At 42.1% G+C, this 25,829-nt stretch overlaps 1 long non-coding RNA gene across 1 annotated transcript in view; it reads left to right on the top strand.

Moving 5' to 3' along the window:
• Positions 1-25,584, top strand: part of LOC128569001 (uncharacterized) — a 188,063-nt gene extending 162,479 nt beyond the window's left edge. Inside the window, exon 4 of the long non-coding RNA XR_008375264.1 lies at positions 25,471-25,584. This is a non-coding gene — a long non-coding RNA (uncharacterized LOC128569001). The remainder of the gene's footprint in view (positions 1-25,470) is intronic.
• The last annotated feature ends 245 nt before the right edge of the window (positions 25,585-25,829 follow it).

Genomic DNA, 25,829 nt, shown 5'->3' with positions numbered 1-25,829 from the left:
TATATCACCCCTGAGCAGCAATTACAGGAAAGCAAACTAGGGGACAATGGCTTATTATACATATATGCACAGTCCAGACCCTCACCACAGTTCCCACATGTGTCCCTTTATTAATTTTATAAAAGGTGGTTTCAGCCTGGTGCTTCTGAGTTGCTGATTCCCCCTTTGCCCCTGAAGCTTTCTGCCCCTGTCTTTCCATAGGGTGGGCTCTCTCCTCCTTCACCTCCCTGACTTTCCTCTTTCTCTCCTTCCATTCTCCCTCTTTATTTCCCCTCTATTTCCTTTCCCTCAACTCCCTCTCTCTCTTTTAGAAACCTGCTTGATGTTGGTTTTCACATGTATTTGGCCCTTGGTTATGTGTGGATCCATAGTTCTCGCTATTGTGCATACACTTTTTTTTTTTTTGCCTCTCAATTAGGACGCTTGGGATCTAGTTCACTAGCTCCATCACTAACCCACTGTATGACAGTCAGCAACAATAATAGCAAACACATGTTATAGTTAACAGGCATCACTCTTGTTAATGCTTTATGTATAAAATTCTTTCATTTTGTCATGGCAACCCTATACTAAGGTATTTTATTATTGCTATCATCACCTGTGGTAAACTAGATTACTATTTCCAACTATTTGGGGTTCCTTCCTTAAGTAATCCTGCCAGTAGGAGGTTTAAACACCCCCACCCTACTTAACTAAGAAGTGACCGTATGACTTTCTTTGGCCAATAAAGGCCGTAAAGTGTCACAGGGGCACTTCCAGAAAGAAGTTTTTTTAAAAAGTCTGGGCTTTGCCATGTTCTCTTTTCACTGACTGGCAGCATCCCAGCCAGTGTCATCAGAAGATGAAGGTTTGGTGCAGAGCCACAGCCAAATTAGGAAGGATAAGAAGTGTGAATAGGAGGGAACCATCTGATGTTATCTGCCATAGAGATTTTTAGAGTCACTTGTTACTGTAGCATAACCTAGTCTATCCTGGCTACTAAATACCCTTTCTCAGGTAAGGAAAATGAAGCACATTAACAGTGTCTGGTCATCCGGCTCCAGTGTTTGAACTCCTAAGAATTATTCTGTATTAACTCTGTGAACCTCAATTTCTGCTGTGTGAAGAGAGGTGATCTGTTTCTAGTTGAAGGCAACGAATGCTATATTTCATTCAATCCTATCCATCTGATTATCATTCCATTACCTGCTTTCTTTTAAACTTGTTAGGCTAAATAGGCCCAAGGGAAGTGGCGTGTTCTCAGCTGCCTACAGGTGTCCCCATCATGTTTATATCCAAAGTAATCCACAATCAATGTTCCCTGCTCAGGATAATGTGAGGAAAGAATCCCCAGACCTCCAATCCTCCCCACCAGGTCTCCTACCTTTGGTGTTTGGACAGGGATGATAATAACTGCTGTCATTATCAACTATCTGGTAAGCTCCAACAACTATCTGCAAACTATTTCTAATTCTCAAAGCTGCACTACAAAACAGGTATTATTCCTATCGTTCTTTTTTTTTTTTTTGTAGAGACAGAGTCTCACTTTATGGCCCTCGGTAGAGTGCCATGGCATCACACAGCTCACAGCAACCTCCAACTCCTGGGCCTAAGCGATTCTCTTGCCTCAGCCTCCCGAGCAGCTGGGACTACAGGCGACTGCCACAACGCCCGGCTATTTCCTATCCTTCTTGATAAGGAAACTGAGGCTCACTTACACTAAATAATGTGTCTAAGGCCACACATCTAGTACAGTTAGTCTTCTGATTCCATTTCAGAGCCGTCTGACACTAAAGCCTGTGTTCTTTTCACGAGGGTGCTCCAGCTGGTCTTGTGGTATGTTCTCTTTTATTATTTGTGACCTTGGAGGTATCTGAGTCTTTCAATATATTCTATGCTAAATAAAATTTTAAATGCCCCAGAGGACACAAAGAAGAAGGCGGCAGTGGGGCAGTGAACTAAGTCTAGGTAAATTCCTAAGAAAGCGTGAATATATAACAGAAAAAAAGAGAGGCTTGAGAAATAAGTGAAACAAGCTAAGCAGTTTGAGGATCTGTATTTAAATACATAGTAATAAGGGCCAGCACCATGCTAAGGAGACTGATTTACAGCTGTCTGAGTCTCAACCAGACTTCCAAAGAAGCAGACTTCCAAGGAAGACATACCCATTGCCCTATTTCCAGATGGTCAGACCAAGACCTTGAAGTCTGATTCCTATCGCTGGTACTCATCTTGGAACAAAACTATCCCTGTTGAGAAGCTATGCACCAAACAACACTTGTACAAACAACTGCCTGACTTTTATAACAGGCCTGTGTCTTAGGGCTTCTTGCCTGCCACCGTAGTCTAATGAGCCCATTGATCATTGCTGTGTTTCAATAAATTTTTTTTTCCCGATAATGAGCCAATTTATAATCTAAAGCCAGACAGTGTCAGGCCTGGGATCTTTCATAAAAAAAGTATCATCATAATTGCTATTATTTGGTATTGCCATCTGGGTCTCATTTTTAAAAATAAAAGGCTTTCTTGTGCTTCTAGAAGCTACTTCGTTCAGGATGCTGTGTCCTCAAGACACCCCCTCACAGCATGTTCTCACAAATAGTGAGTCATTTGTGTCACCTTCTCGAAACACTTTCTCCATCGTGATCCCATTTTAAACAACCCCCCAAAGTAATATCCCCCTCCCCCATTCATGCAGCTACTGTGTATAGAGCTCCTACAATATGGTGGGCCTGATGCCAGATGCTACGCAGAATGCAAACCTTACAAGGCACAGCCCAGCCCTTAACACCCCGTCTAAGGGGCATTAAATAAAAATCAGTACTGTTATGTGATATGACATTTGGAAGCCATGTAGAGTATTCTGCTTTCTAGAGGGACATCAAGTTTCCATCTACCCTGCCAGGTCTCATTCTACCACACCCTCATGGAAATGGATGCTGATGTAAATTGATCAGAAATACCAGGTTGAGTATTTCCTGGCCCGCCACGCCAAAAAGTAGTGCTTTGGGTATAAGAAGAAAACAAGCTGAAGTGCTAAGGCCACCTGGAGCTCTCTCTAGCCTCTCTCTGATGTCTCTTGCTACTGACTCTTCACAATCTTCTCTTTCTCCCCAGATTAGTTGAGTAAGAAGGGCCTGGGGCTACCTCCCCCTAGCAAGAGCCTTCTCTTTACTTGAAAAGACCTAGAGTAGACCCTAGGGGAAAGCCACAAGGTCTACACAGGCTGGTAAAATGCTTTGTTGTTGCAGGGGATAACACTAGGGATGAGATGTTAAGAACTATTCAGGCCCAGCATAGTGGCTCACACCTGTAATCCTAGCACTCTGGGAGGCTGAGGTGGAAGGAGCCCTTGAGCTCAGGAGTTTGAGACAAGCCTGAGCAAGAGCAGGCCCCATCTCTATTAAAAAACAGAAAAATTGGGTGGTGCCTGTGGCTCAGTGAGTAGGGCGCCGGACCCATATACAGGAGGTGGTGGGTTCAAACCCAGCCCTGGCCAAAAACTACAAAAAAAAAAAAAAAAACAGAAAAATTAGCCAGGTATTGTGGTGGATGCCTGTAGTCCCAGCTACTCAGGAGGCTAAGGCAGGGGTATCCCTTCAGCCCAGGAGATTGAGGTTGCTGTAAACTAGGCTGATGCCACGGCACTCTATCTTGGGCAATAGAGTAAGACTCTGTCATTAAAAACAGGGAAGAATTACCTAAAACAGAATAAGTTCAAGAGAGTGCAACTGGCCTTCAAATGTCCTATTGAACCACTGTTTGAAAAGTCTTTCCAAGAATTATTTAATATCCTTGCTGGGTGCTGTGGCTCATGCCTATAATCCCAGCACTCTGGGAGGCTAAGGTGGGCAGATACCTGAGCTCATGAATTCAAAACTAGCCTGAGCTAGAGCGAGACCCCCATCTCTAAAAAAACAGCCAGGCATTGTGGCAGGTGCCTGTACTCCCAACTACTCAGGAGGCTGAGGGAAGAGAATTGCTTGAGCCCAAGAGTCTGAGGTTGCTGTGAACTATAACACCACAGCACTCTTGGGGGAGGGGCTGACAAAGTGAGACTCTGTCTCAAAAAAAAATTTTATTTAACATCCAATGAGAAGATACCGTCTATGACTTTGCCATTTGCTATTAATTGAGACTCAAAATCAGTAACATTGCATGTAGAAACTTGTAGATTTGTGACCGGTAGAGAAGTAAGCAATTTCCAACAAGTAGATAATCCCAAACATTATGGTTTCATTGCCCTCTAGGAAACTAACAAGTTTAATATCTAAAATAATTATCTTATTCAGGTGTTCCTTTATAAAATTGCCTACAAATTTCCTATTCTTTTTTTTTTGTAGAGACAGTTTTACTTTATTGCCCTCGGTAGAGTGCCGTGGCGTCACACGGCTCACAGCAACCTCCAACTCCTGGGCTTAGGCGACTCTCCTGCCTCAGCCTCCTGAGTAGCTGGGACTACAGGTGCCCACCACAACGCCCGGCTAAAATTTCCCATTCTTCATATACTATTTGAGTCAGCTTTACCATCAGAAATATTTGATTTTATGTGTCAACTTTCTGGGCCATGGTGCCCAAATATTTGGGCAAATATTATGCTGGATGTTTCTGTGAGGTTGATTTCAGATAAGGTGAACACTTAAATTGGTGAACTTTGACTAAAGCAGATAGTGCTTCATAATGTGGGTGGTCCTCATCCAATCAGGTGAAGGGTTAAATAAAATAAAAGACCAGTCTCCCCTGAACAAGAGGGAACTCTGCCAGCAGACGACCTTGAGATGAGAATTATAACATCAGTTCTTGTCTGAGTCTCTAGCCTGCTATCCTATCCTGCAGATTGTGGACTTCCCAGCCTCCATAAATGCCTAGGCCAATTACTTAAATGAAAGGAATATCTCTCTTTCTCTCTCTATCTATATATATTTAGACAGATAGAGATAATAGTATATATATAGAGAGAGAGAGAAAGAGAGATAATAGTGTATATATACTAGATAATAGTGTATATTATATGCTATTATACACTGTATAATATACATTATATTACTTGTGTAAATATAGAGAGGGGGGCAGAAAAGGATATATATATATAGAGAGAGAGATTCCATACACACACACACACACACACACATACACACTAGTGGTTCAGTTTATCTGGAGAACCCTAATATACCATCTTATTGGCTCCCTTACTAAATAATGAGTTTTTAAAAACCTTTAACATGTGTTTATTCTACAGTTTGATTTTTTTGTTTGTTTGTTTTGAGGTTTTTTGCAGTTTTTTGGCCGGGGCCAGGTTTGAACCCATCACCTCCGGTATATGGGGTCAGCGTCCTACTCCTTGAGCCAGAGGTGCCGCCCAATTCTACAGTTTTAAGAGTCATATTTTCCACTTTTGAAATGTATAATTTAACAGAGGCCAGAAACTGATCCAGTCCTAAGAAGGGTTCCTTTGCCTGGTCTTGCCCTCTGGTACTTATCTCCTTGGGAACCTCAAACAGATGGTAACTGAGGCAGAAAAGGATCCCTGTGATTGAGATCTTAGATCCTGACCGAATACCACTTCTGTGTCACCTCATCAAGCCCACAAGCAATACATTGTAAAAGGCAGGAATTTAAAATAAAATTATATGCAACAAAATACAATAGTATTAGATTATAACACAAAATATAAATATCCATACATTCATGCCCATAGAAATAAAGGATAGACTGAATAAATAAATAAATGGGAAAAAGAAATCTCTTGTGCAGAAGAATTTCAAATAATTTATATAGATACTCCACATTTAAGAAGGTAGAGTGGAACTCCCAACTCCTTAAGTATGGACAGTACGTAATAACTGTCTTCTAAACAGCAGAATATGAAAGAGTACTTTTATGGTGTAGAAACTTAACAAACCCTAACTCAGCCAGGCGTTCAGTATTAATATTACCTGTGTTAGCCTGTCCATACGATGTAATGAAAATGGCATTTTTAACTTGTTTTCCTCCCAAAGACACATAAACCCGATTTAATCATAAGAAAAACATTAGGCATATCCCAATAGAGAGATAGTCTGCAAAATACCAGACCAGCACACCTCAAACTTTCAACATCATCAAAAACAAGGGAAGTCCTCTCCAGAGGAGCCTGAGGATGCATGCCAGCTAAACATAAGGTGATGTCCTGGATGAGGTCCTAGAACAGAAGAAAGGATGAGGGAAGCACTGAGGAAATCTGAATTAGGTGTGAACTTTCAGCAACAATGATGTATCACTGTGGGTTTATTAACTGTGACAAATGCACTATCCTAAGGGCAGGTGTTAATAAAAAGAGACGCTGGATGAGGGGGTATATGAGAACTCTCTGTACCATCATCATACTTTTCTGTAAATCTAAAACTACTCTAAAATAAAAAGTATATTTAAAAAATAAATGACAATAACACCATTTGGCAATTCAAAAAATCAAATTAACCTGATTCGAATCCCAGATCCACAGTTTATTGACCATATCTTAAGCTATTTAATCTTTCTAAGCCTTATCCACAAAACGATGCTACTGTTACCCACCTCACTGGATTGTCAGGAGGATGGCATGCAAAAGCCTTTAGTTCCCTTCTGCTTGACTTGAGGGGTGTTAAAAAACAGGCAAGTGAACCTGGGAAGGAAATGTATTCCATTTTGCCTGGCAAAGTATCTACTGCGAGCCTTCTTGAAACACTCATTAGCAGTTCCAGGCACAGGGCCCATCCAGCACAAAGTTGAATGAATGTAACCTCAACGAGTCCCAAAATGCAGCTCTTTGTGCCCTCCCTGTCTCTGAGGTTCTTGGCTTACTAAGAAGGAAAGGTGCACATGTGCCGTTGAGCTTGCCTGGGAAGAGTAAAGTCAGGTGTATGTGGGCTCTGTCCTTACTTGAAATAAGCCTGAAGGACACTTGGAGGAGCGTCTACCAGCTCAGGAGATGGAGCTAAACTTCTTCCCCTGGGAGCTCCTGTTTGGATGAGACACCCAGGGCCTGGTGTTAGGGGAGTAGGCTGCTGGGATCTGGGGTGTTCCCTGGGGCACCTCTTGGGACCACAGACTAGGCAGTGGAAGGATGTCAGTCTTTGATGAGCTCTTCCTTCTAAGCAGGCCCTTTTCCTTATCCTGTTATTGTTCCTGTTATGTTACTGTGTGCAACAGATTTTCTCACTGCATATTTTAGGGGACTTTGGATGTGCTGGAACCGTTCCGTAGGATCTGCTTCACTGTAAGGAGGAGAGACTCCTGCTCTGAGTTAAGATCGATATTTCCATTATTTCCTTGGCATGATTCAGACAACCAGATCTTAGGAGTTGTCCTCGCAAATGCCTGTTTTATCAGAGACCCACGCCAGAGGGCAGTATAGGTGCTCTAGTCTAGGGACGCTCTTTTTCCTAGATCACACAGCTGAGTAATGGGTTTTCTCAATTGTTTTCCTAAGTAATGAAAGAGGAAGGGGGGGTGCATTCATTTTCCCTTGATGCATTAAAAAAATTACCACAAACTTTGTGACTTAAAACAACACCTATTCATTAGCTCAGTTTTATAGGTGAGAAGTTAAGCACTTTCACAATCAGGTACAGGAGATCACAGTGGGTGTGGCTGCCTTGGCAGAGGGATCCATGAAACCAGGCCATGTTAATGGTAGCTGTAAACTTGGCCATGTTACAAGGAACCACAAACGTGCCCAGACAGCTTTGTAGGGCTACAGCCACTTCAGTCAAAGAAGAGGAAAGGACAGAAGTTGGAGTGCTTTTGGAAAGCATGACAGAACAGGTGAATTGGGATTTTGCTAGGTTTACAAACCTTCCTGAGTGTTCCTGAAATCTGACTTCAGATCAAAATTTCATTTCCTGTGACTGGCTAGTTGGGACAGTGTTGGATTGATCAGCACACTGAAATTTTTCCAAGTCAAAAAAAAAAAAAAAAAAGAAAGAAAGAAAAACAACCCAAAATCCTGGACTCTAGAACTTTTCCTCTGTGGTCTGGACTCCTTGAGGCTGCTCTTAAAACTCTTTTCCTGGGGGTGGCGCCTGTGGCTCAGTGAGTAGGGCGCCAGACCCATATACCGAGGGTGGCAGGTTCAAACCCGGCCCCCGCCAAACTGCAACAAAAAAATAGCCGGGCGTTGTGGCAGGCGCCTGTGGTCCCAGCTACTCAGGAGGCTGAGGCAGGAGAATTGCCTGGGCCCTGGAGTTGGAGGTTGCTGTGAGCTGTGTGACGCCACGGCACTCTACCAAGGGCGACAAGGTGAGACTCTGTCTCTACAAAAAAAAAAAAAAAAAACTCTTTTCCTGGAAGAAAATGAAGCTCTCAGGGCTTCAAAATGCAAAAGCAGCCACAGTCTTCCCTTCACTTTCCATTGCTGTTGCCATAGACTTGTAGGCTTTACTGAAGCTTAAAGGACATCCAAGCAGAATTGGGCTTAGTCAAAACAGACCCCCCTGAAGTCCGCCTGCCTCTTCTTACTTTCTCTAACATTCTGCATTTTCACTTACAAAGAATAGAAGCAGTTAAAGGCAGCCCTGTGTTTCTTGCAGTTGCAGACAGTTTTTACAACCAATTCCATTAACGAGATAGGAAGCCTTCTTTCCTACTTGACATTTAAGACTTTTGTGGTTTTGCTGCTCAAAGTTGGAAAAGAATCGCAGCATTTAAACAGTGTGCTTGGTTCCCGGATGTCAGGAGAGGCCAGATGTTACTGCCGACTCTGGCATCGAGATACCAAGCCGTCCGAGGAGAGCATGTGAATGGGCTCTTCAAAGCGAAATAGCAAATGCTCCTCTTTCTGCATCTCTTGGTAATAGTCCCACTTAAAGGATATGGCTGTTAATCTACAACAGGAAGGAGATGCTAAATCGGGTAGAGAGTAAAGAAGATGTTACAGGGAGGAAAAAAAGAATTAACCTATAAAAACTTTGTGAGGAAAGGGTTATTGCTTTGAGTTGACTTTGAAACATTTCATTGCCTATTTCTGTGCCTCCAGCTGGCTTCACATGGACAATAAACTCTCCAAAAATACGTAGTGTAAAATTGTTGTTTGTCTTCATTAATTTACCCTGGTGACCCCTAGGGTGGGACATTGCTCCCTAGGGAAAGTTGAGTCCCAGGACAGCCACCTAGTCACTCTCTGAATTACCAACAGTCAAATGTCACAAATAGCTATTTACGCACCTCTTCCTTTTTGGCAGCCTTCCCTGTGGTTATTACAGTTGCTCCCTACTTCCTTAGCAAGCCTAACTTTGTCTTTTTAGCTTTTATGGGTTCATTTCCATTCAGCAACCAAGCTGTCCTAGGCCAGCAGCACTGTCTAGTCCATATGCCTAGCACATAGCAGGCACTTAAAATTCATGAACTGAATGCAGCACTTCCTCCTTTTCTTCCAAATTAACATTTCCTCTCAGCTGGATGAGAGTTAGACCCTCTTTAATGGAGAAACTGCTTTTTCTGACTATATACCAGGATTAGCCACATGAGTAAGGAAGATAGACCCTCCCTACTTCCAGAGACATTTCCCCTCCCAGGCATCACCTATGCATCCCAGGTCATGAGCATGTATTTTTTTAAATCCACCTTGAGACTAGTTATACATTAAGTTGTTGCTCGGTAGTTCCAAATGGCTTACTTAATTAAGCCCCTTCTGACAAGTAGACTGTCGAAGCCTATGGTGGTTGTTTTATTTATTGACAACACAACTTCTCTCGTGCAGGTTACACCAGAGAAAACACTTTAAACCTTCAAGCATCCAATCTTTATCCAAGTTCCCGTTGCAGAAAATAATATTTGTGAAGAATTGCCTAAAGGATGTGTAGTCCACCCACTCCTCTGAGCCATCAAAATGTTATCTTTGGATCAAGTCAGACCATCGGAGAAAATTGACGGCTTTTGGTCATTGTGTGTCTGGTGTTTTGACATTAAGCCTGCAAGGATGGAGATCGTTTTGTTTTTTAAGGCCATAAAAAAAAATTGTTTGGGAGCCTTTTATAGACATGTTGTCAAAGGCTGTAACAAAGTATAATATTCACCTGAGGATTTCACAGTAGTAGTCTCTCCCCATTCTCAATTGTAGGAATTGGTTTTATCTTATGTACCTTGTGAATGAGGCCTTTTTTGCATGCATTGCTAGGAAGCTCCATGTTAAATTGGTGGCCCACCTCTCATAAATGCACAGGACCTTAAAGTGTTGTGTGAAGGTCATATCTCTGCTTTTACTGTAATTTTGCTACTCTTTGCTACTTCATTATAATCTGGCTACTCTTATTTTTTCTATTTGCTCAGATTTCCTCACTTAATTTTTTACTCTGTTATGCTTAATGTATTTTTGTAAGCTGCCACAAATCCTTTGGAGAGCGAGGCAGACATAAATAACTTGTGATTTTTATTACTCCAAGGGTCCATGTTAGTCTCAGAATATTACATTCAAGTCACACTGGGCAACAATCAAGAGTGACAACAAAGGAACTCTGTTTTTTTTTTGTTTGTTTGTTTTGTTTTGTTTTTTGTAGAGACAGAGTCTCACTTTATGGCCCTCGGTAGAGTGCCGTGGCCTCACCCAGCTCACAGCAACCTCCAACTCCTGGGCTGAAGCGATTCTCTTGCCTCAGCCTCCCGAGTAGCTGGGTCTACAGGTGCCCGCCACAATGCCTGGCTATTTTTTGGTTGCAGTTTGGCTGGGGACGCGTTTGAACCCGCCGCCCTGGGTATATGGGGCCGGCGCCTTACCAACTGAGCCACAGGCGCCGCCCGGAACTCTGTTTTTTATTTGCTGCCTTTAAAAACTTGGAGGTAAATCCACATATGTAGCATTCAGTGCCACTTCCTAAAATCCCATTTCCTCATCTATCCACTTTTCTTAGGCTCCTCTGGTATTCTTTTCTTTCCATACCCTGTAAGATTCATTCCAGAAGCTGTCTTCTCCCACTTCCTCCTCGCTTAGTTCCATTATGTATTATGTGACCTCTCCTCATCAAACAAGACTCCTTCCCTTTTTGAAGGAGAGAAATGAGAAAATATGGCTGGCCACTAGGGGATGTCTTTAGTCTGGGGGGAGAAAATAAGGAAATACTCCTAGGTTAACAATTTGTCTCCTTACATATAAATAATTACTTCCTGTTTTTTAATTTTTATCAGACACTAAAACTTTATTCAGCTTTATTTAATAAGGTCTCATCCCCAAAAGTCAGTACCTCTGGACACATGAGATGCTGAGGACTTGGAAGGAAAGAGAGGTGAGAAAGCAGAAAAGATATGGTATAAGAAAAAAAGAGACTAGATGGACAAATAATCCCAAAGAAGGAAAAGGCTGTGTACAATTAAATATTCTTGGCATTCTTGCCTTTCAAAATTAGAACAACCTAAATGTCCAATATTAGAGAAATGTTTACGTAAATTACAATCTATTCATGAAATTCATTATATTCATTCATTTATTGTTTATTTTGAAGACTGTATTACAGCAAAGAAAAAATGTTTATGTAACAAGTGAAAAAAAGTAAATTGTATTATGCTGTAATTTTATACATAATTGTACAATCATACTTACCAATTTATGTGTCCATGCCACCATTAGACAGAAGGAAGAATTAGGGATGGGGTGGGGTGGAGTGGGGTAGAGGAGTCATATCCAAATAGACCCCTGTCATTTATGGAGTATTTCACAAAGGAGTTCCTTCAAGGAAGACGGAAAAGATGAAGTGAAGAAACTATGAATAAACATAAACTGAAAGTATGATGCCTCAGAAGCTAAGAGAGGATGGCCCACCCAAAGTGTTAGGCACTTAATATCCATTAGCACATTTAGCTCCCACAAAGCTCCTGGGTGGGAGATCCATTTATACCCCATTTTGCTATGAGCAAACTAGGTTTCAAGAGGTTAAGGTGGACAATATGCCACCCTCAGGGAAAGATGTGATTTGAGCTGAGTCTGCCTCTAGGCGAAGCATCTGCTCTTTGCTTTACACCAGGCTTCTTTGCCAGGGAGAAATATCTTCTGTCTATGAAGTCATGATTTAGGTGGGATCAATCACTTGCATTTTCTTTATAACGAGTACACTTCTGAAACAAGGCCAGAAGAGGGGGCCGAGGGATGAGAGAATAGACACCAGCGTGACTATGCAGATTGCAAACTCCATTCTCCACAGGGCAGCTCAGGTAAAAGGAAGAGTAGCGTGGCAAACTGGAGCGTGCACACTGTCAAAGGAGGAGGGAGGATAGAAATGTGACTCACTGTGCTCAGATATCCTAGTTTGCTTAGAGAAACCAAATGTCTGAATTTTATCCTTTGTGTGTGAAATGTTTAATTTTTGATGTTGGGAAGTTACTTCTTAATAAAAGCATGTTTAAACTCTGCACAGACTAAATAAATGGGAGGCTTTGATAGGGCCTAGTTTTAGACCCCTGGTGTGTTACCTCTAATGACAGTTAGCCTTCAGGAGCCACACCCTCACTTGCTTCGTACTAGTAGGCAGAGTTAATCCACAGGCTAAGAGGAAATCCCCCGGGGAGCAGACCTTGGATAGAGGCCTTCTCTTTCTACCTTCCTACCCCAGCTGGTTTCATTGCGCCCATCAGTCAACTTTCCTTGATGGATGCTTTTTGGGGTCTGTTCCATGGAGTTAAAGGAGCATGGAGTATCTCTCATCACAGCCCCTTTTCTAGGAAAATAAATGGCCTCTTCCCTGGAGTTGGGGTTTTTTAATGCAATGACTTTCCTTTACGAGATTTATTGCAGCCGCTTTGTGAGAGATTTGTAGTAAGTAGTGTTCAGGCTGTAGGTCTTAAATCCTCGATGCTGCAGTCATAACTCTCCTGGAAGGAAATGACAGAAGATCACAGTAGCTAATATTGCATTATGATGATACTGTCTCCCCAGAAATGATTGCAGCCTTGCCGCTGCTGTCTTACTTAGGAAACACAAGCTCTTCAAATGTGCTTGACATGTCTGTCCTGGTGGTGCTTTGCGAGATCCAGAAGAACCTATCTGGGGGAAGAAAGCAAACATTTGTCGAGCATGTACCATCCCCTTTTCACTGGGGAGACTGAGGCTAAAGAAATTTGTTTCCTCAAGCTTTCCGGCTATAAACCCTCAGATCCCAAGCAGATCTTATCTATTATGCTACCTGTAACATATTTTTATTGTTTGTGTATAAAGGCATGTCTAATGAATCAGAGTTGATAGGACTGAATGTTGAAATATTTTTATCCTTTTATAACTGAAATCTGTTTCACTTTTAGATTCAGTCTACAATGTACAATAAACAACTTCAATGACACCATGAGGAAAAATCAAACCCCAGGGGTAGAATAAAGACCACTGTCCCGGTCTCTTCAAAAAGTCAATGTTATGTGGGGGAAAAGTCAGGGTACTATCTTAGATTATAAATGATTGAAAAGATAATTGAATGCATGTATGTAATATGTAAAATTTGGGAAATTGTTATCCATTGCTAAATTTAGGTGGTTAGTATGTTCATTATCCTATTCTTTCCACCTTTCTGCGTGTTTAAATCGTTTCTGCATGTTTTTATAGTAAAGAGTGAAAATATGCAAATAAAAATTAGTTAGATTAAGCTGCCTTAGAATTATAGGAAGATAGCTGCACTGAATAAAGTAAAAGCATGTTGAAATTCCTGTAGAAAATCAAAAGTACCAAATAGCCTTGAATATGTGTTCATTACAGTAAATACAAGAAAGACTTTTAAAGGATAGGATATTTTTAAAGGATTTTTTAAAGGTTACGTATATGGTTATTGGATAGAATAGCCATATAAAGTATTACAGTGTTATAGCCATATAAAGAAACATTTGTAGGTAGACAAGCACTAGAAATACACCTGTTAAGTCAGTAGAAATAGAGGTGACCTTTTCCTCAAAATTAGTCCTGCTATATCATCTTTTTCATTAGTATAATTTTCAAAAATTACCTTCATGGGCGGGTTCAAACCCAGCCCCGGCCAAAAAAAACAAAAAAAAAAAAACAAAAATAAAATACCATGCATCAAAAATTACCTTCATGGATCAAGACAGAAAAATATAATAACTTGTGTTATGGTGTGGAGTTATAGCTAAAAATTTTTCTTTTAAAAGTCATCCTTAAGCCCACTATTAAAAAAAATTCTGTGTTTTTATAATCAGCAAATGCATGGAATTTATAGCGTCACTAATAACAAATCAGGGTGGGAACTTCAGTTCTATAATTCTAGATGGTTAACAAGTTTTGGGGAAAATACCAGAAAGTGAAAAAAACTTTTTTTTTTTTTTTTTGAGACAAAGCCTCAATCTGTCGCCCTGGTAGAGTGCCATGGTATCACAGCTCATAGCAACCTCCAACTCCTGGGCTCAAGCGATTCTCCTGCCTCCAGCCATTCTCCTGCCTCCGCCTCCCAAGTAGCTGGGACTATGGGCTCCCCCCACAACGTCTGGCTATTTTTTGGTTGCAGCCGTCCTTGTTGTTTGGTGGGTCTGGGCTGGATTCGAACCCGCCAGCTCAGGAGTATGGTGCCTTAGCTGCTTGAGTCACAGCGCTGAGCCCAGAAAGTGAAAAATTAAACAATTAAAAATTAATACAGCCTTGGAAAGGTAGAAGTTCAATTCGTGAACGACCAAATTGTTTCACTTAAATTATAAGAACAGTTTTCTAAAACAGGTCAGAAAATCCAGGCTAGCAACTTTGTTTTAGTAAAGAAAGTTTTATTGGAAGGCAGCAGTGCTCATTCATTTATATATTGTCTGTAGCTGCTTTCATGCTATTAATGGCAGAGTTGAGCAAGTTCAGCAGAGACCATGTGACACATCAAATCTAAAGTATTACTATCTGGTCTTTTATGAAAAATTTTATTGACCCCTAGTTTAAAAGTATATACAGAAATATATATGAAAAAGGATCAAACGAGAATATGGAAAAATAAAGCTGATTTATTATAATGAAGGATCGTGTATGATTTTATACTTAAAGTTTAAAATGTACCTAGTTGTTACAATGTGATTTGTTTATTAAATTTTTTTTTTTTTTTTTTTTTTTTTTGGTTTTTGGCCGGGGCTAGGTTTGAACCTGCCACCTCCGGCATATGGGACTGGCACCCTACTCCTTGAGCCACAGGCACCACCCTTTATTATATATTTTTAAGAGAAAAAAAGTAATTGAATGAGAGTTATTACTACTTTTGCAGTGCATGAAATGGTGACAGGAAAACAGATAACAAATATGCATTGTTTCGTTATTAAAGCCTGAGCTGGAAATTCTAATTCTCAGAATTGAGCCAGGGGAAATAATCAGAAATACAGGAGGGAAATTACAAAGGTGGTTCTCATGGGATTGTTCAAAAGAAGGAAAGTGGAAATAACAGAGTAACCACTAAATGATGGTGTGTCTGGAATATTATGCAATCATAAAAAAACTTTTTAGAAAGTGTTTGTTAACTTTGTAATCAGAAAAAAATAAAATTTTCATCTCTGCCTTCACGTGTGAGCAGTTAAAGAAAATTTTTAAAAATAACATTTTTAAAGGATGTGGTAGTACTCAGTGACATGGAAAGCATTCATGATAGTGATAGTGAAGTAAAGTAAATTAAAGAATATTTCCAAATATCTATAGCCATTATCTACATAAACTTACAAATACTGTAACCAAAAAAAATCTAGAAAGACATAAACTATACCATCAATAGTGGTTTAGGAAGTGATATTCGGGTGGATTTTTTTCTTTCTCCTTAAATACAATTCTAGAGTATTTAATTCTTTCCCAACAAGCAGGTATGCCAAGAGGAAACACACACACACAGACATTTAAATAATACTTATACAAGTTTTTTAATAATCCAGTAAAATGATGAGGAAAATCTGAATACAAAAGTACAGAAGGAATATGACCATCAGGAAAAAAACGACCAAGAAAATACCAAAATATCACTTGTTGCTTCTGAGTGGTGGCATGGTGGACGATTCTTGGCTTATCTTTTTACACTTATCTCTATCTTCCTAAGCTTTCAACAATGAACATATAAGTGAATGTATATTACTTGGATAATCAGGAAAATTTTAAAGTAAAAATTTGTTGGGTGGCGCCTGTGGCTCAGTCAGTAAGGCGCCAGTCCCATATACCGAGGGTGGTGGGTTCAAACCTGGCCCCGGCTGAACTGCAACCAGAAAAAAAAAATAAAAAAAAATACATTTAAAAAAAAAAAAAAGTAAAAATTTGTTAAAACAGCTTTTTAAAGGAAAGGAATATTGTTACAGCTCCTACCAATCCCTAATACTCTTTGGAATCCCTGCCTGTCTCTCTCTCTCTCTCACACACACACACACACACACAGTAGTTGGGGCAACTAGTGACTTCTAGGTCTTCCATTTCTGTTTCCTACTTCCTGGCCCCCTTCCCTCACAATTCACTGAAATCTTATAAGTCACCTGAACAAGTGATAGAGAAAAGAAGAGAAGGATAAAAGCACTCAGACATACACTCTGTGCAAGGCTCCTGATAGTAAGGAAAGAAGAAAATACCCAAGTCCTTACCATGGCCTACAAGGCCTACATGATTTTCATCCCCCACCACATATACACCTCGCTGATCTTATCTCTCACTACTCCCTCCATCACTCTTTATAGGTCCCTACTCAAATTTCATCTTATCAGGCACAGCTAACTTTAGTTTTTACCAACCTTTCCAACTCAGTTTTAATACCAAGTTTGACCATATTTGACTATGTAATATTTGACTATACATTTAGGTACAGTGAAAATACGCCTTAGTAAATCTGAGTGAAATCATAAAAGTGAAAAACCATGTGGGTAGTAATCATCTCCCAAGAATGCCTCCTGCTATTCACATCCTTAGACCCCTCCCACACTAAGTAGTGCTGACCAACCTGTTAACCAGCAAGATATGCAGAAATGACAGAGTGGCGCTTCTGAGAGTGGGTCATAAAAGACATAAGGGCTTCCACCTGGCTCTCTTAGATTACTAGTTCTGGGGAAGGTCAGCCAGCGTGCCAAGAGAGCATTCACGGAGCCCTACAAAGAGAAACTGAGGCCTCCTGCCAACAGGCAGCATCAATGACCATTCATATGTGTCGACTACCTCGGAAACAGACTGTCCAGCCCCAGCCAAATCTTCGTGGGACTGCAGTCCTGCTCAACATTTTGACTGTAATTCATGAGTAACCCTGAGCCAGCCCTACCCAGCTAAGCTACTCCCAAATTATTGAGCTACAAAAACTATGAGGGACAACACATGCTTATTGTTGTTTAAGGCTCTAAGTGTTGGGGGTAATTTTTTACATAGCAGTAATTAATGCATTTATTAGCAAGGCTTTAACCCATATACCTCTAATTCCTTTTGATGATCCACCCATCCACACTAATCTACACAAACTCAGACAAAGGATACCACACCTGCTGAGATTTTTCCAAAGTCCCCTTTTTTACTTTTTCAGGTTTGTTCTTCCTTGCTTTTCCTGATTCCCTAGGTCTCCAAGGCCCCTCTGTCTCTACATCTTAATGAATGATTCTCACTCAGTCCTATTATGCTCACACAACAGGTTTGGGGCAGATTTCAGCCTCCATCCTCTCCCATGATCCTGTTACTTTCTAGCTAGAACCTTGCCCTAAAGTCTCAGGAGGAAACATTTCTCATTTCTTCTCCTGTTTCCACATAGGATTCAGGCAATTTAGGCCATACCAACCCTGCCCTGCCTGCAGAGGGGAAGGGAACAGTTCACAGCAGAAGTTTACATAAATGATTGTCCCATAGCCTAATTAGGGGGTCAGATGTTTGCAGCCCAAGCCACTGCCGTGATAACCAGCATCCCCATTTCCACAAAGAAATAAAAATTTCTGGTCTACACCCATACCATCCTGAACACATCCAATCTCATCTGAACTCAGAAGCTGTGCAGGGTTGGGCCCGGTTAGTCCTTGGATGGGAGGAACAATAATTTCCTTGCTCAGTCGCCCTGCCTGCTTCCCACCTTGTTCTTTAGTGCCCTCTCGTCACCTTTCAACCTCCCTCAACTAGTTCAAATCCAGTCAAGAAACATTCTCAGTATGTATGGCATGAACCCAAATCCTAGGAGACAGCATGCGGGTATACATGTTACTACACGTATGTTGTGTGTGTCCATGTCTCTGTGTATATCTACACTGTCTGTGTATGTGTGTGTGTGTATCTATCCAGCCCATATCTGTTGTGTGTGTGTGTATCTATGTTGTATTTCTATGTGTGCCTGTGCGTTGTGTATATCTGTATTATGTTATGCATGTATTTGTATGTTGTATGTGTTTATCTTTCTGATGTGTGTGTTTGCATGTATGTTAGATATGTCCATCTGGTGTGTGTGCCTCTCTATACAATTGGGCGTTGTGTTTGTGCCTGCGACCAGTTACATTATCCTGGGATTCATACAATTTCCCTTTTTTAAATTGCTTCTCAGTCTTTTGGCTAAGATCAAGGGCAATTTCCCTTTATGAGAACACTATAAATACAACTGATTCTTAATTTTCATAATTGGACCATGATTATGTAAGATGCTAGCATTAAGGAAAGAAGACTGGAAGGCATACAAGAATTCTTCTGTGAATCTAAAATGTCTCAAAATAAAAATTTTTAAAAAGACTCTGAAATTAATAGGAAAGTCGATCTTTCCGCTGCTTGGGTCTAAAACTTCTTTTTTTTTTTTTTTTTTTGTAGAGACAGAGTCTCACTTTATGGCCCTCGGTAGAGTGCCGTGGCCTCACACAGCTCACAGCAACCTCCAACTCCTGGGCTTAAGCGATTCTCTTGCCTCAGCCTCCCGTGTAGCTGGGACTACAGGTGCCTGCCACAACGCCCAGCTATTTTTTGGTTGCATTTTGGCCGGGGCCGGGTTTGAACCCGTCACCCTCGGTATATGGGGCCAGCGCCTTACCCACTGAGCCACAGGCGCCACCCGGGGTCTAAAACTTCTTAGGGGTATTTAACTTCTGTCCCAAGGCACCATCCTGACTGTAATTTCCTCTCCAGTGAAGCTGGAGTCAGGCCTGACCACTTCACAACCACAGCCCAGATGGACAACTCCCCAGCTTGCCAAATTGGCTTTCCTATTTGCAAAACCCACAGTGTGACCGCCTGCGATCCAGATCCCCTTCCAGACTTGTGTCTTAAAATACTTCAGAAAAGATGAAACTAAAAGAGAATTCTTAGACAAAGACAGAAGAAAGAAGTATAAATTGGAGGGCCAGGGGCTCATGTGGACAGAACCACATTTTTAAGGAATCAGGGAAGGGGATGTGGGTCCTCTGCCTGACTTGGATGCTCCATACTTAGGGTGGGCTGAGGGAAAGGAACAGAGGCGGAGGAGGAGCAGAAAGCTGCTGTCAGGCCCACTGGAGCCTTAGATATTCAAATTGTCTCAAGGACTGTGTATGTTGCCATGGGCTCCACATTTTACAGATGGCTATTTGGGCTTTAAATATTCTCCGCCCCCTGTCCCCCACAAATCAATTTAGACTTCTGTGGGCAGCAGTGGATCTGCCCAGCCCTGCTAGGCTGGAAACAAAGTGCTCAGCTCCTGAGGGGCGGGGGGGTCTGCCCGGGCTCTCAGCTCACTAAGCAACCTGTTGATGAGCTTATAATTACCAGAACTGTGTGCTACAGAATGAATGTTCTTGGTGATTTTAATGATCGAAGTGAATGAACATGCTTCAACATTTGGAAACGTGCTTCAGAAGAATAATTGCTTTAAAGTGTTTCGTAAATGGTTGCTAGGAGACCACATCAAGATTGGCCTTTTTACTTACAACTTGAAGTTCAACCGACAGGCAATTCTCCCATTCAAAATATAGATAAGCAAATAAAACAATTCAAAAAAAGAAAGAATGAAAGATAGAAACCTACTGGCTGTTAGAGAGAATCTTCCACCTGAAACAAAATGGAGAACAAGAGATGAGGCGATGCTGGTGGTGGTCATGAATTTGCATCTCAGTTCTTACTGGTTGTGTGTTCTCAGGCAATTCTTAGATGCCTTTTATTCTAAGTTTTCTCGTCTAATTAATAGGGATATCGATAACTCACTCATAGGAGTAGAGATACAAACATGTGGATGCTGTTGTTCCAGCACATAATGTTCAATATTTTATTTATTTAATGATTTCTACACACTTGTTCCAAAGGCTTTGTTTGTTTGCTTCTACTTGAGACAGAGTCTCCCTCTGTTATCTAGGCCGGATAAAGTGCAGTGGCATCATCACAGCTCACAGCAATCTCAAACTATCAGGCTCAAGTGATCCTTCTGCCTCAGCCTCTGGAGTAGCTGGGACTACAGGCTTGTACCATCACGTGCCATTAATTTTTCTATTTTTGTAGAGAAGGGAGGTCTTGCTCTTGCTTAGGCTGTTCTTGAACTCCTGACCCCAAGCGATCCTCCCTCCTCACCTCCCAGAGTGCTATGATTACAGGTGTGAGTCATCATGCCTGACCTCCAAAAAGTTTTGAGATCAGTTACAAAATTATTTTTCATCTTAATTTGTGGTCCTCCCAAAGTAAGCTTTGACACAAGAGCTAACTTGTGTCAAATGGGTATAGATGGCTTATTTGGGAAATGATCCCAATGAACCCTAGTGAAATAGTGAAGAAAATAAGACTGCAAAGGGTGAAAAGTCAATTAAAGTTACATCGATGAGCAGAAAAATCCGCCCTGAATCAATCCTCCTGGGCACCCACTAAAGGGCATATGTTATAGAACTGTGGTTCCCAACCCAGGGCTGTGGATTAGTACTGGTCTCTGACCTCTTAGCAGGGAGTGAGCAGACCACAAGAAAGCAAAGCTTCACCTGTATTTACAGCTGCTCCCCATTGCTGGCATCACCCCCTGAGCTCCGCCTCCTGTCTCATCAGCGACAACATTAGATTCTCATAGGAGCATGAACCCAACTGTAAAGTGCGCATGCGAGGGATCTAGATTGTGAGACCCTTATGAGAATCTTTTTATTTATTTATTTGTTTGTTTATTTATTGAGACAGAGTTACACTTTGTTGCTCTGAGTAGAGTGCCGTGTCATCACAGCTCACAGCAAACTCAAACTCCTGGGCTCAAGTGATTCACTTGCCTCAGCCTCTGGAGTAGCTGGGAATACAGGTACCCACCACAATGACTGGCTATTTTTTTTTTAAAGATGGGGGTCTTACTCTTGCTCAGGCTGGTCTTGAACTCACAACCCCAAGCATCTACCTGCCTCAGCCTCCTAGAGTGCTAGGATTACAGAGGTGAGTCACCATGCCCAGCTCCCTTATGAGAACCTAATGCCTAATGATCTGAGGTTACTGTAATGCACTTGAATCATCCTGAAACCATTTCCCTACCCCCTGCCTGTGGAAAACTTGTCTTCCATGAAACCAGTCCCTGGTGCCAAAAAGGCTGGTATTATAGAACAGACCCCAGAATGGCCCTGCTGAGAGGTGAGGAAGCTGGCATGTTTATGCAGTGACTCATCTGTTGGGGTGGAGGATTGCCTCTGGGAGCCTTAAACCCTCAGCACCTCCAGATGCCCTGAGTGGAACAGACAAACCCCACCAGAAGAGAAGTAGGGAGCCATAGGCACACGAGGCAGGACCCGACCGCAGTGTACTCAAGAGCGGACCCACCCAAGTTGCCTGTGAGCTCAAAGGAGGGCTGAAGCATCTGGGGTTAGACCATCAACAGAATCTGCTGTAGTTGGGATTCAGCAAAGTAAAATTAGTTGATGAAGGAATTGAGGTAAAATACTCTGTAAATATTGTCGAATCTTAAAAATAGATTATTTTATAGAAAGGCTGGCTATAATGACAAACTTCTTTGTTGCTGTTGTTGTTTTTAGACTTCCAATCAGTAAAATAGCCTGGAATGTGGGCAAATAGTCTATGTTTGTATGGGCAATGTATGGGCAAATAGTCTATGTTTGTTGAACATATATCAGCCCCTTGTTGACTAAGTTCTAAGGGATCTGGACCACTCTTTTAGGGCTCAACTATGACTGGACTTCAAGCCCCTGAATTAAATTTGAAGTTAGGCACCAAATGGCAGTCGGAAATGGCATCCCCATTCTGCATGGATCAGGAGGAAGCACTTTAGTTCCTTTCTTAGCTAGCAATCCCTGCCCTGCCTGACAGGTGTTCGCCAATGAATGACCAGCAGGTCAGGCACACTCAGACAGGGCATGCCCCAGCATAGGAGAATAAAAGCAATTTAACGTTACCCTCCAAAGTTTCCTCAGCATGGTGATTCCTACCCCAACCCTGGGAAGGGCTTTAGCAGCACCAGAGTGTCCCCACAAGAATGAAAAAAAATTGTGGCAATGGGAAGCTCAGAATGGTTAGGAAAGTCTTGTACAAAGAAGTGATCTTTGCTGTGAGGTTTATAGGTTTGGGGGGCCGAGGGGGCAGAGAAAAACAAGATAAAGATTCCCAGAAAGAGAGGGAAGGTCCCTCAGGATTTCATGACCATGAGCCTACCAAGACTGAGGCAGGCACAAGAGAGCCACACTGTCCATCAGGCACCCAGCAGTTGTTTCTTTCTTCTCATTCTGATTGCAAGTTGTCAGGGAACCCCCTCAGCTGTAACCCGTGGACTTCTAACAGATATGAATAGTGCTTTGAGGGGCCACACTTGGCATACTCCAGGCTTAGAATGTGAGCCGAGCGTTCCTGTGTTTTACCCAGGCCAGCGTCCCTTTCATGGTAGGCAATTTAGTGAAGAGATTGAGGAGCGTGGGTTCTGGAATCAGGCCACACAGGTGTTAATGGACTGAATTGCATCTCCCCCAAATTATATGTTGAAGTTCTAGAACCCCAGTACCTCAGAATGTAACTATATTTTTAAGGTCTTTCAAGGTGTAATTAAGTTAAAATGAGATCTTTAGGATGGGCCCTAATCCAGTATGACCTGTACCCCTATAAAAAAAGGGACTGTGGACACATGATTGGAGAAGGAGAGAGGCAAAGGGAGAAGAGGCCGCCTGGACGCTAAAGAGAGAGGCCTGGAGCAGGTCGCGCCCTCAGACCTCAGAAGGACCCAGTCTGCCAACAGCATGGTCTCGCTTCTCACCTCCAAAGCTGTGAGAAAATAAGTTTCTGCTGTTTAGGTTACTTAGTCTGTGATGCTTTGTTATGGCAGCCCTAGCAAATTAATGCAGTATCTTTGAGTTCCACCTGGGCCACAACTCAGCATAACCTCTCACAATATGACGTTCCTTATCTGTAAAGCAGAAATAGGAATCAAAGCTATGTTGTGACAATTAAATGACACATATGAAGTATTAAAGTGGGGCGTTGCTGGCACCCTGTAGTCCCAGCTACTTGGGAGGCTAAGGCAGGAAGATCTCTTGAGCCCATGATTTTGAGGTTGCTGTGAGCTACAGTGACTCAAGGGTGTTTTTTTTTTTGGAGACAGAGTTTCACTTTGTCGCCCTCAGTAGAGTGCTGTGGCATCACACAGCTCACAGCAACCTCCAGCTCTTGGGCTTAGGTGATTCTCCTGCCTCAGCCTCCCGAGTAGCTGGGACTACAGGCGCCTGCCACAACACCTGGCTATTTTTTTGTTGCAGTTTGGCCGGGTCCGGGCTTAAACCCACCAACTTTGGTATACGGGGCTGGCGCCCTACTCACTGAGCCACAGGCACCACCCCTCTGTTGCCACAATTTTATTACTATATTCTAATGGTCTGTCTCGGAGCAAGGCAGGGGCAGCATCTTAATTCCCTTGGAACCTCCTGTACTGGGTCAGGTACATCACAGAGTTGAGCAAATTGTTCAAGACTATGAAAGGTGATTGTTTGCCTGGACTTTGAACGATCTCTGAGGCCTTGTCTTCCAGCCTTATAAAAATGTTGATTTCCATTGTCTAAGCATCCTCTGCCTAGTGGCTGCCTGAGCCCTGGGCACTGTGCCCATTTCTGCAAGCCTGCTGGTCCCCTCAGCCTGCTTGTCATGTGGCATAGTGATAGTATAATCTTCCTTTACCTGCTTCTACCCAGTGTTCCTTCTCTATCACAGCATTGGGTGGGTAAATGTGTGTGTGTTACAAAGGGAGAGAGAACACACACGCCAAAGCACCAGACTGCCAGACTGACTTAAGCAAACGAGACAGAACTCCAGCGGCGGTGTTCAGCTTCTGTCCAGATACCCAATCCAACCTCTTCACTAGTTTCCACAAATAATCGTGCATGCTAAACTTTTCATTAATTTAGTACATTTTACCAAAGAGGCATGCATGGCCAGAAAGGGCCCCTTGTGCAGCAGCCATTTTCTTGCTGTTGTGTGTGGCTGCACTCTGTCTCCCTGCCCTCCACCTCTCTGTTCCCCCCCCACACACACACACCCGCACCCTCTCTTAGGAGCACTACAATTCCTCTATTTGTCTCATGCAAAGCAGTTTAGCAAATACCATTTCTTGATGGAGAAGGCCTTTGGGACTTCACCTTCCACCCTAAATGCCATTTCAAAGTATTTCTTCTAATCAAATAGAGAGCTCTCCCTCAGAGGGTTTGAGTAACCAACATTTTTTCCACCTCAATACCTGCGAGTCCTCACGGTTTTGCCATTTGGCTGTGGATAAAGCTTGTCCCTCAAGCCCTGAACAAGAAGAGTTAACAATTAGAGCATAGGGCTTACTCACAGGAAACCATGCCTTGGGCAAGGAGCCAGTCCTAGTTATCCCACTGAGTCACCACAGCGCCCAGAGCAGTGTCCAGCACACACAGTGGATATTTGATACCGTCTGTGGAATACAGAGCAGTTTGAGTGATTAATCAGCCTCTCTTACAAGATAGGCAAAAGAGGATACACAATATTTTGAGAAAGGCAGGATTTAGGTGGGCCAGAGGCCAAGCAAAGTGTAGGTGAAGGGAGAGCAGCCCAGTGGATAGAGGGTTTGGTAGTTCTAAAAAATATGTCCTGCCCCCAATTTTTTTTTAATTTTAAAAATTAAAATAAAAAATATGCCCATTTCTTTGCATTCAGCACCTTTGGTAATGATATATTTCTTTTGTATCCTTGTGCTATGGTCTGAATGTTTGTGCACCTACCAAAAATTAACACACTAAAACTTAGGCCAGGCACAGTGGCTCGTGTCTATAATCCTAGCATTCTGGGAGACTGAGGTGAGAGGTTTCTTGGAGGTAAGGAGTTTGAGACAAGCTTGAGCAAGAGCAAGATCCATCTCTGCCAAAAATAGAAAAAATTAGCTGAGCATGATGGCACACACCTATAGTACCAGCTACTTGGGAGGCTGAGGCAGGAGGATTGCTTGAGCCCAGCTATTAGAGCTTGCAGTGAGCTGCGATGATGCCATTGCATTTGACCCAAGGTGACAGAGTGAGACTCTGTCTCAAAAAAAAAAACAAAACAAAAACTTAAGCCCAGATGTGGTATTAAGAGCTGTTTGGGAGGTGATTAGATCATGAGGGCTCTGACATCATGAATGGAATTAATGCCTTTATAAAAGAGGCCTGGCAGAGTGTGTTTTCCCTTTCCTCCAGGTGAAGACATAACAAGAAAGTGCTACGTAAGAAGCGGAGCATCTTCATTAGACACTGAATCTGCTGGCAACTTGACCTTGGATTTCCCAGCCTTCAGAACCGTGAGCAATAAATGTCCGTTGTTTATAAATTACCTAGTCTAAGGTATTTCATTATAGAAGCTCAAAGAAACTGAAACACTTTATTTTTTATTTTATTCTTTTTAGAAAGAATTATTTTACATAAGTTATTTTAAGGAAAGATGTTCTGAACTGACCCAAGCTAACTTGGCCTCTTAGGAACTGCTAGCTGTTTGGATTAATATCAGTAGATTCTGGTAGTTATGGGTGGGTTGGTAGCATACATTTTCTACCTTGTAA

The sequence above is a fragment of the Nycticebus coucang genome, chromosome 2 (assembly GCF_027406575.1).
Source record: "Nycticebus coucang isolate mNycCou1 chromosome 2, mNycCou1.pri, whole genome shotgun sequence".
Taxonomy (NCBI): Eukaryota; Metazoa; Chordata; class Mammalia; order Primates; family Lorisidae; genus Nycticebus; species Nycticebus coucang.
This window is presented reverse-complemented; position numbering and strand designations above follow the sequence as displayed.